We start from the raw sequence: 10,098 nt of genomic DNA, 5'->3' as shown, positions 1-10,098 counted from the left end.
GGAGTAGGTGTCATGCTATTACTGAATATTTATGAAATATCCTATTAGCCTTTAGAAAAATCAAAACCTTTACTTTCATCGTGAGGAGGCACAAAAGCTCCTGCTGTCCATTATAAAAATTGTATAGATTTCTGTCTAGAGAATGTATGTTCATCACAGGAAAAAATGAGCAAATGAATTGTACAGTGTAAAGACATTTTAGTTTTGTAATTAATGAGTAACAGGGTGATCGAAAGTGTTCATGTTTATCACCAATTTCAATTACCTTGAAAGAAAATCCTCACATGCTCCATTAGCATAGTAAATAAATTATGGCATTACACAATAAAAATGACAAGCAGTGCAGTATGTATTATTCAGGCTGTAAGCTTCATTTCTGGTTTCAAAGATCTCCATTTCAAACTTCTGTACTTTCAAATTAGCAAAAGGTCATTGTGCATTCCCACTGTTATCAATGGGAGCCTTTCTATTTATATTTCAAAAGAAATAGAGTGGGATTTCAATACTGTGTTTTGTCTGGGGACCATCTTAAAAGTTTCTTTAGAAATGCAGTTTTGAATCAGAGAAATGTCAAAATGTCATGCTTCAAAAACCAGCAGCAGAGTCATTTTACTTTTTATTAAACTTATTAGGAGCTGGCTAATTTTGAGAAAAATGCATTTCTAAAAATGGTCATTAAAATTTTTAACAGGCACTCCATTTTCATTCTTTCTGATTTTCACACTTCTCAAAATTATAAGATTTTTTTCCTCTTATATGTGGACATATAAGTGAACCCAGACACGAATAATTCCAAAAATATGTATCAAGTTTGAAATGGGGACCTCTTTTGTCAGGTATTGTATTGTGAACTCTGGTCTCCAGTTCAGGAGCAATGTTCAGATTCTAATCCTGAAAATACATATGCCCACTTCAGGCCCTTGAAAGTCACCAAATAGTTTTCAATAACCTATTTATAATATCGCTTCAAATATTTTATTCTGCTTTTTAACCTTGTTTTTTTAACATCAAATTGCACAAATAATTTCCCAAAACATAAATAAAACAAAAGTAATCTTTGGTAGTTGCCCACCAAAGTTTGTCAGTTTTGATTATATCTGTCCTTTGTGCTGTAAGGAGTAAATTTGCTCTTATTCCAGAACCTAGTTATCCAACAAAATAATAAATGCTGAAGATAAATAGAATGTTAGGCAAATTGGTGGCTCCCTAAAGATATTTTCTTTTTTGCACATGGGAATAGGTAAAAATAAATGTCTAACACCTTGCTGTGAAAGTCCAACAAAATATAATTATACAGATGGATAGCAAAAAAGGTATAGTAAAGCACTGTAGCAAATTAAGTTATGTTTCTGGCAGCTTCTTTTGTTTTCCAATCAGAGAAGATTGCTCAGGTTCAGAAAGTGAAAATAAGCTCAATAGGAAAAGTACTGAAAATAAAACCAGAAAAATTATGAATAATGAAAAATAAACGCACTTTATAAAAGTAATTAGAAAAACAGCTGAGAAAATAGTGGGTTTTTTTCTTTTGAAATATGTGAAAGATGTGTAAAATCATATTCCAGGATCTTAGAAATGTGCCAAAGTCTTCCAGCAAAAAATGGAGGAATTGAGTATTCAATATTAGAAAAGTAAGAAATCTTAAAAATGTTTTTACATGACAACAAGAGGAATTATAAATATTGGAGTGAGTGAGACATAAGAGTTTTATTTAAGTTCATTTTCACCACAGAAGTAGTTTAGGGTTTTTAATACTCAATTGCATTTGTCCTTACATGTCTTTGTGCACATTGGGTTTTTCCCCTTACTTGGTCTCACTTGGTCCATGCCCAGAAATTTTACATTTACCCAGGACTGTGGTACACAGATGACCTCATTTGTTTGGTAATGTTCTGGTTACTGATTTTAATGATAAAAATCATACATGGGATTAACAAAAACATATAAAATACTGGGATATTGTGGACAAACATTCTAACAAGTACCAGAGGATAAAAATTCCCACTACTTTTCCTCTGTTGCGCTGTGAAGGAAACAACATGTTCATTGAAGAAATTCTGCACAGCACAGCCATGGACAGGGATAGCAAAGGAACAAAATTTAGCAGCATTCAGTAGAGTGCTTAAGATCATGTACTTTTCATCTTTTGCAATGTTTGGATTCAAAGCCAAGTGAGACTCCAAGGCAAGCTTCAAGGAGGGAGTTTGTTGCAGCAGCTGTACCTTGAAAGTTTTGCATTACAAACCATTCAGATAAGGAAAACCCACTTGAAATAAATAAGAAATAAACCCACTTGAAATAAATTCAGCAGCAGATCAAGTCTTTACATAAAGGACTGTAAAATTGACAAGCTAAGAGGATGGGAATTAATGAGGAGGAGACTGAGGAGAAAAGACACATTTTTCCATTCAGAGAGGGAAGCATATGAATTCTAACTCCAGGTTTGCTTTATTATCCATTCCTTATGTTCTGTTAAGTAATGGTTAAATACAGTGCACAACTGGACATTTGGAAAGTATGTAATTACTTACCTCTCTTTATTGTAATGAAACTAACAGCCCTATATGTTGTATATGTCTCCATATATATGCTAATTTTCAAAATAGTTGTCATTAACCTCAAGAACAGAATTTGCTTGAATTGGTCTTTAAGACTGATTATTTGAGGTGCATAGAACTTCAAAAGTGGAAATCCAGAGTATCCTTAATAAATCAAAATTTCAATAATTGGAATTGTCTCTAAAGAAGAATTTTAGTATGACCATGATTTCTGTTGGCTTGCTTACTAAGTCGTTCCTAGGAAAGCAGACAAGTTTAGGATCTGTGCCGCAATTTCTCCTCTTTTGAAAGGGAAACCTTCCAGATTAAAATCCATATCCAGTAGCTCTCAAAATATTTGTCAAAAAATGCTTCAAGTGATATAGTAAGTAAATATTTTGCTGACTTGAGCTGCCTAATTTTTTTAAAAGCAACAATATTAGAGTTTCTTATTGTGGATCAACAAGTCTCAATTACTTTTCCATGAATTTATTTGTACTTAAAACCCCTTCAGATATATTGGGAGAAGGTTTTTCAAGTACGGCCATCACCAGATTTCCATGCACCATTGTTGTCACAGATAGTTTCATTGCCAGGTCAGTCACTCTTTCTCTAACTCCCAATGTCTATAAACCCATGCTATGATCTCAGTAATAAGACTTTCTCCTGCCTTGTTTGTCCTGTGGAAGAAAAACACACAGAAATCACAAGAAAGTCACATAATGAGCAATGATGGCCGAATCTCTTCCAGGTTCTCTCCCAGGTCATCACACCCGCAAAATGTGTGATAAATTGTGGCCAGGGAAATGTTAGGAATTTGACAGCTTGGGAAAATCACTGACATTTTATGCACTATGTGCATTATTTTGCCTTTTACATTTTAACAAAAATGTGTACTTCATTAAGGACTGTTCTCCATGCTTCCACAAGTGGTACAGCAGTGGCAGGGAGACTGTCACCAGGGTTTTATTTGCTTAAAAAATATTTTATTTTATTTGATATCTGTCCTTCTGGTACTCTCTCTGCCTCTCAGAATCCTCTAGTTAGCGAGCCTTTTCCACTATATTGTCTCTGTTATTAGGCTTCCAAAAAATTTTTTGTATACATCAGTGGAAGGCTTTATAAATAAAAGAAAGAATTTCAAGAGTAGGAAGAGCAAAAATGAAAGACAGCTTTCTAGCATTTTTATGTTGGCAACTTACGTTTCCAGGAAAGTGCATAGTGAATGAAGCATTTACACTGCATAAAATCCACAAAAACTCTGTGGGTTTCCTAAATCAAAATGTTGTTAAATCAAAAATTTGTAATGTGCCTCAGTAGTGTGCAGGAAATCATGCTGTGAAAGGCCAGTGTCCACAAAGGAGGCAGAGGAGCCCTGCAAAAATAAACTTTCTTTGAATAAAGTAGTAAAAAGCCCTAAAGCCATAAATGATGAAACAAAATAAAAAATCCCAACTCATCAGGTAAAGCAAAGGAAAAAAATTGATTTACAGTCTGCTTCTACTGAAGGCCTCACTCCTCCTATATATGCAATTAATTATTCAAATAACTTGTCGAAAATTGATATAATTATATCTAGTTATTCTTGGTTAGAGTCCTAGAATTATGTGATTACATCTAGATGCATGTGTCATAAATGCAGGAGGTGCAGCCTAGATGAGGAGGAAATGTCATTTTATTTTTAATCTTACTCATTTTTATTAGATAAAAGGATTCAGCAAGTTTAATTTTCATGATCCTAAACAAAGGCTCACTGAACTTGTCTTTATTACATTTCTTTTTGTAAGTTAAGTAGTAGAACCTGTGCAGTTATGGAGGCAAAATTCACTGTGTTTTTTTAATATTTAGGAAGGCTAAAAAACCTTAGAGTTATGTGATTGACATGTAAGTGATATGAGTGTATGTTTCCCTTCTACAAAATCAAGCCTGTAGTGCTAAGATGAGTAGGTTATTCATGGGAGAATATAACCATTGGAGAAGCAGCAGTTTAATCAAAGTTAGTTTGTTTTTAATCTATCTCCGTCTTTGCCTTTCTCTCATGATGCAAATTTAAATTTCATGTTGCCTTCTACTGTAAATTCAACTATGTTCTCGTGATTGTCTAGCACAGGTGCTTAGAAGGTTTTAATATGTATCAGATAAGCATCTGAGCTTGTTTCGGTTTCTGTAACATCTTTATTAAAAGCCATGACAAAGCTACTGGGTCTGATTCTGCTCCAGCAGAGAGAAGTGCAGGCTAGGATTGCTGAAGTGAAATCATTCTGCAAGCACAGTGCAAAATTGATTGTAAAGGTCTTTAGTTAAGACGAGGTTTATTAAAAATGTGCATTGATTTTTATGGTGTTGTGTCTAAGAAGATTATATCTTCTTACAGGAAGGAATGCTACATCTAAAAAAAATAGATTCTGTCCACTAGCAGCTTGCACTATTGGGTGAATTCCTACAGGGGCAAGCAGACACTCCCTGCCAATTCAAGTTAAGGTTGGAAGTATCTTTCTTGGAGATGGATGCCAGTCCTACATATGTTCTGATGCCAGAGGATCAGCAAATGAACAGCAAGGAAGACTTCAATGTGCTAGGAAATATTGGCATGACCTCTGGTGGCAGAGGAAAGTTCTCAACAGATTTTAATGCTCAGCGTAATGAAACCTCAGCTGCAAAGCACTCTCAGCAATGAGGCTTCTCACCAGCTCATGTCCAAGAGGACAAAGCATCTATTTCTGAAGTCTCTGATCTTCTTCAAGTTACTGAAGAACCCCAGGCACGGATTTTAAAACCTGGTCTAGAGATACCACATCAAGCCAAAATATCATCAATTACCACTGTCTTTTTCCCCATCTAAACTACAGCAACTACTGTTAGCCACAGCAAAAAATGTGTCTGAAATTAGGCAAGCTACAGAAACACAGTCTGTAATTTATGTGTGGCCATTAATAAAGATGGTGGAGAGTTGCAGCTCCTTTTGGCACAATTTTCCAAAATCTTTGATACAAAGCAGCCCAAACTTCACAAGACACTGTTCTAGTCCTGATGTAACTGAAGACGAGAAATGTTCCCAGATAACCCCAGTGAAAGAGGTTGCCCAAGAAAACCCAGATGGAAAGACAGCAAGATCCTCTCCTATTATTGCGAAGTCATCTAACAGTGTTTCAGAAATTTTGAAGTCACTCACCAATATCAAGAATAAGGATTATAAGAATATGTTAATACTTTCATCTCTTAGTCCTGTTGGAGAGCAACTGGAAATTCCTATCTCTAAGGGAAATTCTCTGATGGTTTGTAATGGTCAAGTCTACTTTCTGAATGTAATGAGGCATGAAGCTCTGTCAGCAGAAATATAAATAGCTGGCCACTACATGTTGCTTATGAAGACCATGGTTTGGCTCATTCCATGTAGTTCTATCTGTAATCTAACTTTCAAAGTTCCATATCCACTGCTGTCAAGGGAGGATGCTGTGCAAGAGAACATAAAACGTCTGTGCTACAACCTGTGCTATCTCCACACACTAGAAGAAAGCATCAAATGAAACACATTTCTCTTCGCACAGGATGACTGACATCTATCAGCCCAAGAAGTGATCATATACCTTTTTAAAAGACTGCCAGCAGAGACACAATGTGACCCCTATTCCTATTGTGTTTAGACAACATCAGAGTTTAGTCCTCATCAGTCCTACACTTTGCTAACTTAGTAGCAAAAGGAGAAGAGAAAATGGTACTTAGCTATTACAAATAAAATACCTGTTTCAGGCATGGTTTTTGGCAGGAGATACTGAAGGAATTGGTTTGCATATGAGACTGATCTCAAGTTGCAATGCCTCATTTAATTGGGCAGTGGCTGTGGTCAGATTTTGTAATTTTAAAGGTTACCAGTGTGTGAGATAGATGAGGTATTTTCCATGTATTTTCCATGGAGCAAGATCCATAAACAGTTGCAGCAGTGTTTGAACAGGAGACACCTGTCAGTGTTGGTACTTTTAACAGTGCAAGTACATATCCTATAGGTCCTTGTAAAAACACACAGAAACCTCAAACAATCCTTTGCTTTGCAGGATAAATAAGTTGTTAAGCCAAGAATGTCAGTCATGTGTGATGCAACAGAATATTAGAAAAAAAGGCCATGTGGTTGCAGCAGAGGATGGGGAGACAGAAATTTTTTGCAGAAGGCAAATATTCTGGCTCCATATGGTACAGAGCTCCCTAGTGTCCCTAAGCTCAAATTAAAAGAAACTGGCTGCCTAATTTTCAATAGGGAAGATTTGAATTTTGGAGCTGCTGTATAAGTGTAATACCCATAGCCTTAATGGGGATCTTGGTAGGTGGATTTCCCAGTGACAATAACAAAAATAGATTTTGTAAACAAGACAGTTTCACAAAGAAGCATCTGGGGTGGTATTTTCCACTGCAAAAGTTTAAAAGCTAGTGTTTTCTTTGCATAAACTTTTTTTTTTTTTTGCTCTGGTTCCCTATGGAACTGGATCTGGTTCCGTATGATAACTTAACTGATCATATCACCAATATATTTCATTCGGTCTCTGTGTCTCTTTTCCTCCTACAAATTCCAAGAAAACAACTCAGCAGAGAGGGAAGAAACATCCCAAAGTGAACAACTATATTATTATACCATAGAGTCCACATGGATGATGATGATGATGATGATGATGATGGATGGGTTCACTGCTGGAAAATCCTTTGATTATTGTGTGCTGTTGAGACACCAGAGAATTTACCTGTGAGATACAAATCCAGAGGAATTCGAAATTCATTAGCTCCCCTTCTTCCTGAACTACATGTTTATCAATCTGTGGTGTTTTATTCTCAAACCAATCTGAAATCCAGTCCTACTGATATTACAGTAAGGTGATTACAGTGAAAAGTGCTTTCGTGTGGAGAAAATGCCTGGTACTTATGAGCTCTTTAGACTAATGGGGAAAGGCACAACATGAACTGATTTTTGAACTATGAAATCAGAAAAAATTAGAGGATAAGGCACAGATTTTTAACTGAGCAAGTAAATTTAGGAACAGACCACTACTGTGAGTAGACTTTCTCTGATTTTTTTTTTGTTTACAAACCACGACATTATTTCTTTTTGAAAGATAAACTTTAACCACAGTTCTATCTATATTAGCAGGGTGAAATCTTCTCATCAGAAAGACAGATGTCAGCATGTTTCTTTCTGGCTTAAACTTTATGAGCAAGTAAGAGGTGGGCAGTGAGGCTTGTAGACACACTATAATCAGTGGAAATAACAGAAGGGAAATAACTTGGGTGACTCTAACTCTTTAAGGAACTCACTGCCTCATCACATCCCATGTGTAAGGCAGGGCCCATCTATGCCTGTAGAACATTTACACTTGACAGATACATTTTAGCAAATTTTGCTTTCATGCTCAAATATATTTAAATATTTTCATCTGTCCTCATTTGAAACAATCAAACACTGTGGTTAGACATAAATGTATAAAGAGCCTGGTGGTCACCTTACTTCTTTTTTCTCACTGTTTTGAAGCTTTATTTCTGTAGGAGGCTTCCAGGAAGACACTTAATGACACCAATATGACCTCTTGCCTAGGCAGCACCAACTTCTGGGTGGAACTCATTATGGAAAAGACAGACACAATATATTCGGGTTAATAGGAGGAAGTACGGAGCCAGCTATTGCAGGACTGAGACAGCCAATATAGTTATGAAATCTTGTCCTTTGCTTCACATTTTGTTCATATAGAAATACCTTGAGAAGGGTAGTTCAAAACAAACATGTATGTATGTTAATACATATATGTACACATATATTTATTTCTTGTGCAACCAATGTGCTGACTAGACATACATTACCCTCACTGCAGAAGAGAGGTGTGAGGCTGGGACTGGGAAACCAGGCTCAGAATGCTTCAGTGAGCGAGCCAAGGACTGCTATGGTCAGAAATGGGGGAACTTTTGCAGTTTCTGTATAGCCACAGGCACCAGGCAGGCTAGGCACTAAAGTCATAGCACTGTGACTCATGGTGCCTCTCACGATGTGCCAAACCCTGAGATTCAGCTGCTGGTGGCAGCCTGGGAAGTTCAAGGCACATCTTCCAAGTGGAAGAGAAGTAACAGATCGTGATTTTCCAGGTCAGTGAAGCTGTTCCTGTCATGTTCAGAGGGGAGTTATTTTGGCACTCAGCAAATCCAGCAACAGCAAATGTCAAAAGCTACCTGGAAATATCTGGGACCAGAGGGAGAGCCTGCTGCATGGAAGTTCTCTACTCAGGACTTTCCAGGGGAATTACCTGTCAGTTGGATTATTTGCCCTCAGTCCTGTGACAGCCCATAGGGGTAAAAAAGTCAATGCAACAGAGTGTAGTTCTATATTTTTAGCGGGATATCTTTTGCCAGGTTTTCCTAGAAAAGCTGGACTGCACTATCAGAAATTAGAGGCACTTCAGAGTGCATAAGTAAAATGTCTATTAGGAACATAACTCAGTTACAGGTTATGGCTATGCCTCAATTGTCTGTGCTTGGAGTGGACCCTCAAACAGAGCAAGGGCACCTATAAAATGAGCAGGACTGTCTAAAGAGGCTAAATGCATCAGGAATGACTCCGTGCATTTTGAGTGAGGATGAGCCCCTAACACAGCAGCCTAAACCAACATCAGTCCTTGTCATTCAGGGCTTAATATTTGTGAGAGAATTATGTCAGAATCGGATTGCTATGCCACATTCCAAACCCACTGCTAAGGATGACTGGCAGACATGAAAAGCAGTTCTGGTCTGGCTGGCTGTGCCTTGAGCCAGCAGCACTCTGGAATAATGAACAACCACTTGCTCATGGCTTTGGCCCCATGGTGCTTGCCAAGGCTTTCCCTAAAGGACACTGTAGATCTCCCTCCTGTGTCAAACAAACTCCACAGTAGGCCCCTCCTGCAGTTTGCAGCGATACATGACTGGCACTCCATCAAAAGGCATCTTGATGGGAACTGTGGTTATTGTCACAACCCAAGCTCTTTCCTACAAGGCACTACACCTTGTTCAGAGTGGTGCACAGCAAAAAGCTTTTGAAAGACACTTAAAACATTTCTATTTCCAGGGTCATAATTTCTGAAACGTTCTGCAAAGCACAGTTTTAAATTGTCTTTAAAAAAAGAGAGAGAGAGCAAGAGAGAGAAAGATAGAGAGGTTCCTGTCTTTGGGGGAATTTATTCCCATTTAAGTAGTCTTATTATTGAAAAAATTGATAAGTATTTCCTTTTTCAGGATTATTTTGTGGCCTGGCAGAGTCCCTTTAAGTGCTGGCAGTAATTGTTCATTGCCCTTGCTGTCTGCCACCTCCAAAATACTCATCAGCAACTGCAGCTACCTATCAGCTGTTACACAACCATCTGTGCAGCCTTTGATTGTTTTGGTTTTTTTTCTTCCAGATTGCTACCATCCTTCTGGAAAGAGAGAAAGGGACAAAATGTTACAGTGATGCTCCACAGCAGGGGAATACTTTGTGAGCGCCACTGTAAATGAGACAGTTTAGGATAATGACTGCTGACACCTCAGGTAGCCCACAGCCCCCAGTTCTGCAAAATTAGGG

General features: G+C 37.5%; 1 pseudogene; it reads left to right on the top strand.

Moving 5' to 3' along the window:
* The first annotated feature begins 5,037 nt into the window (after positions 1-5,037).
* LOC146439255 (ligand-dependent nuclear receptor-interacting factor 1-like) lies at positions 5,038-6,232 on the top strand (annotated as a pseudogene).
* Positions 6,233-10,098: the final 3,866 nt, after the last annotated feature.

The sequence above is a fragment of the Lichenostomus cassidix genome, chromosome 3 (genome assembly GCF_008360975.1).
Source record: "Lichenostomus cassidix isolate B80296 chromosome 3, HeHo_3.0, whole genome shotgun sequence".
In the NCBI taxonomy this organism is placed as follows: domain Eukaryota; kingdom Metazoa; phylum Chordata; class Aves; order Passeriformes; family Meliphagidae; genus Lichenostomus; species Lichenostomus cassidix.
This window is presented reverse-complemented; position numbering and strand designations above follow the sequence as displayed.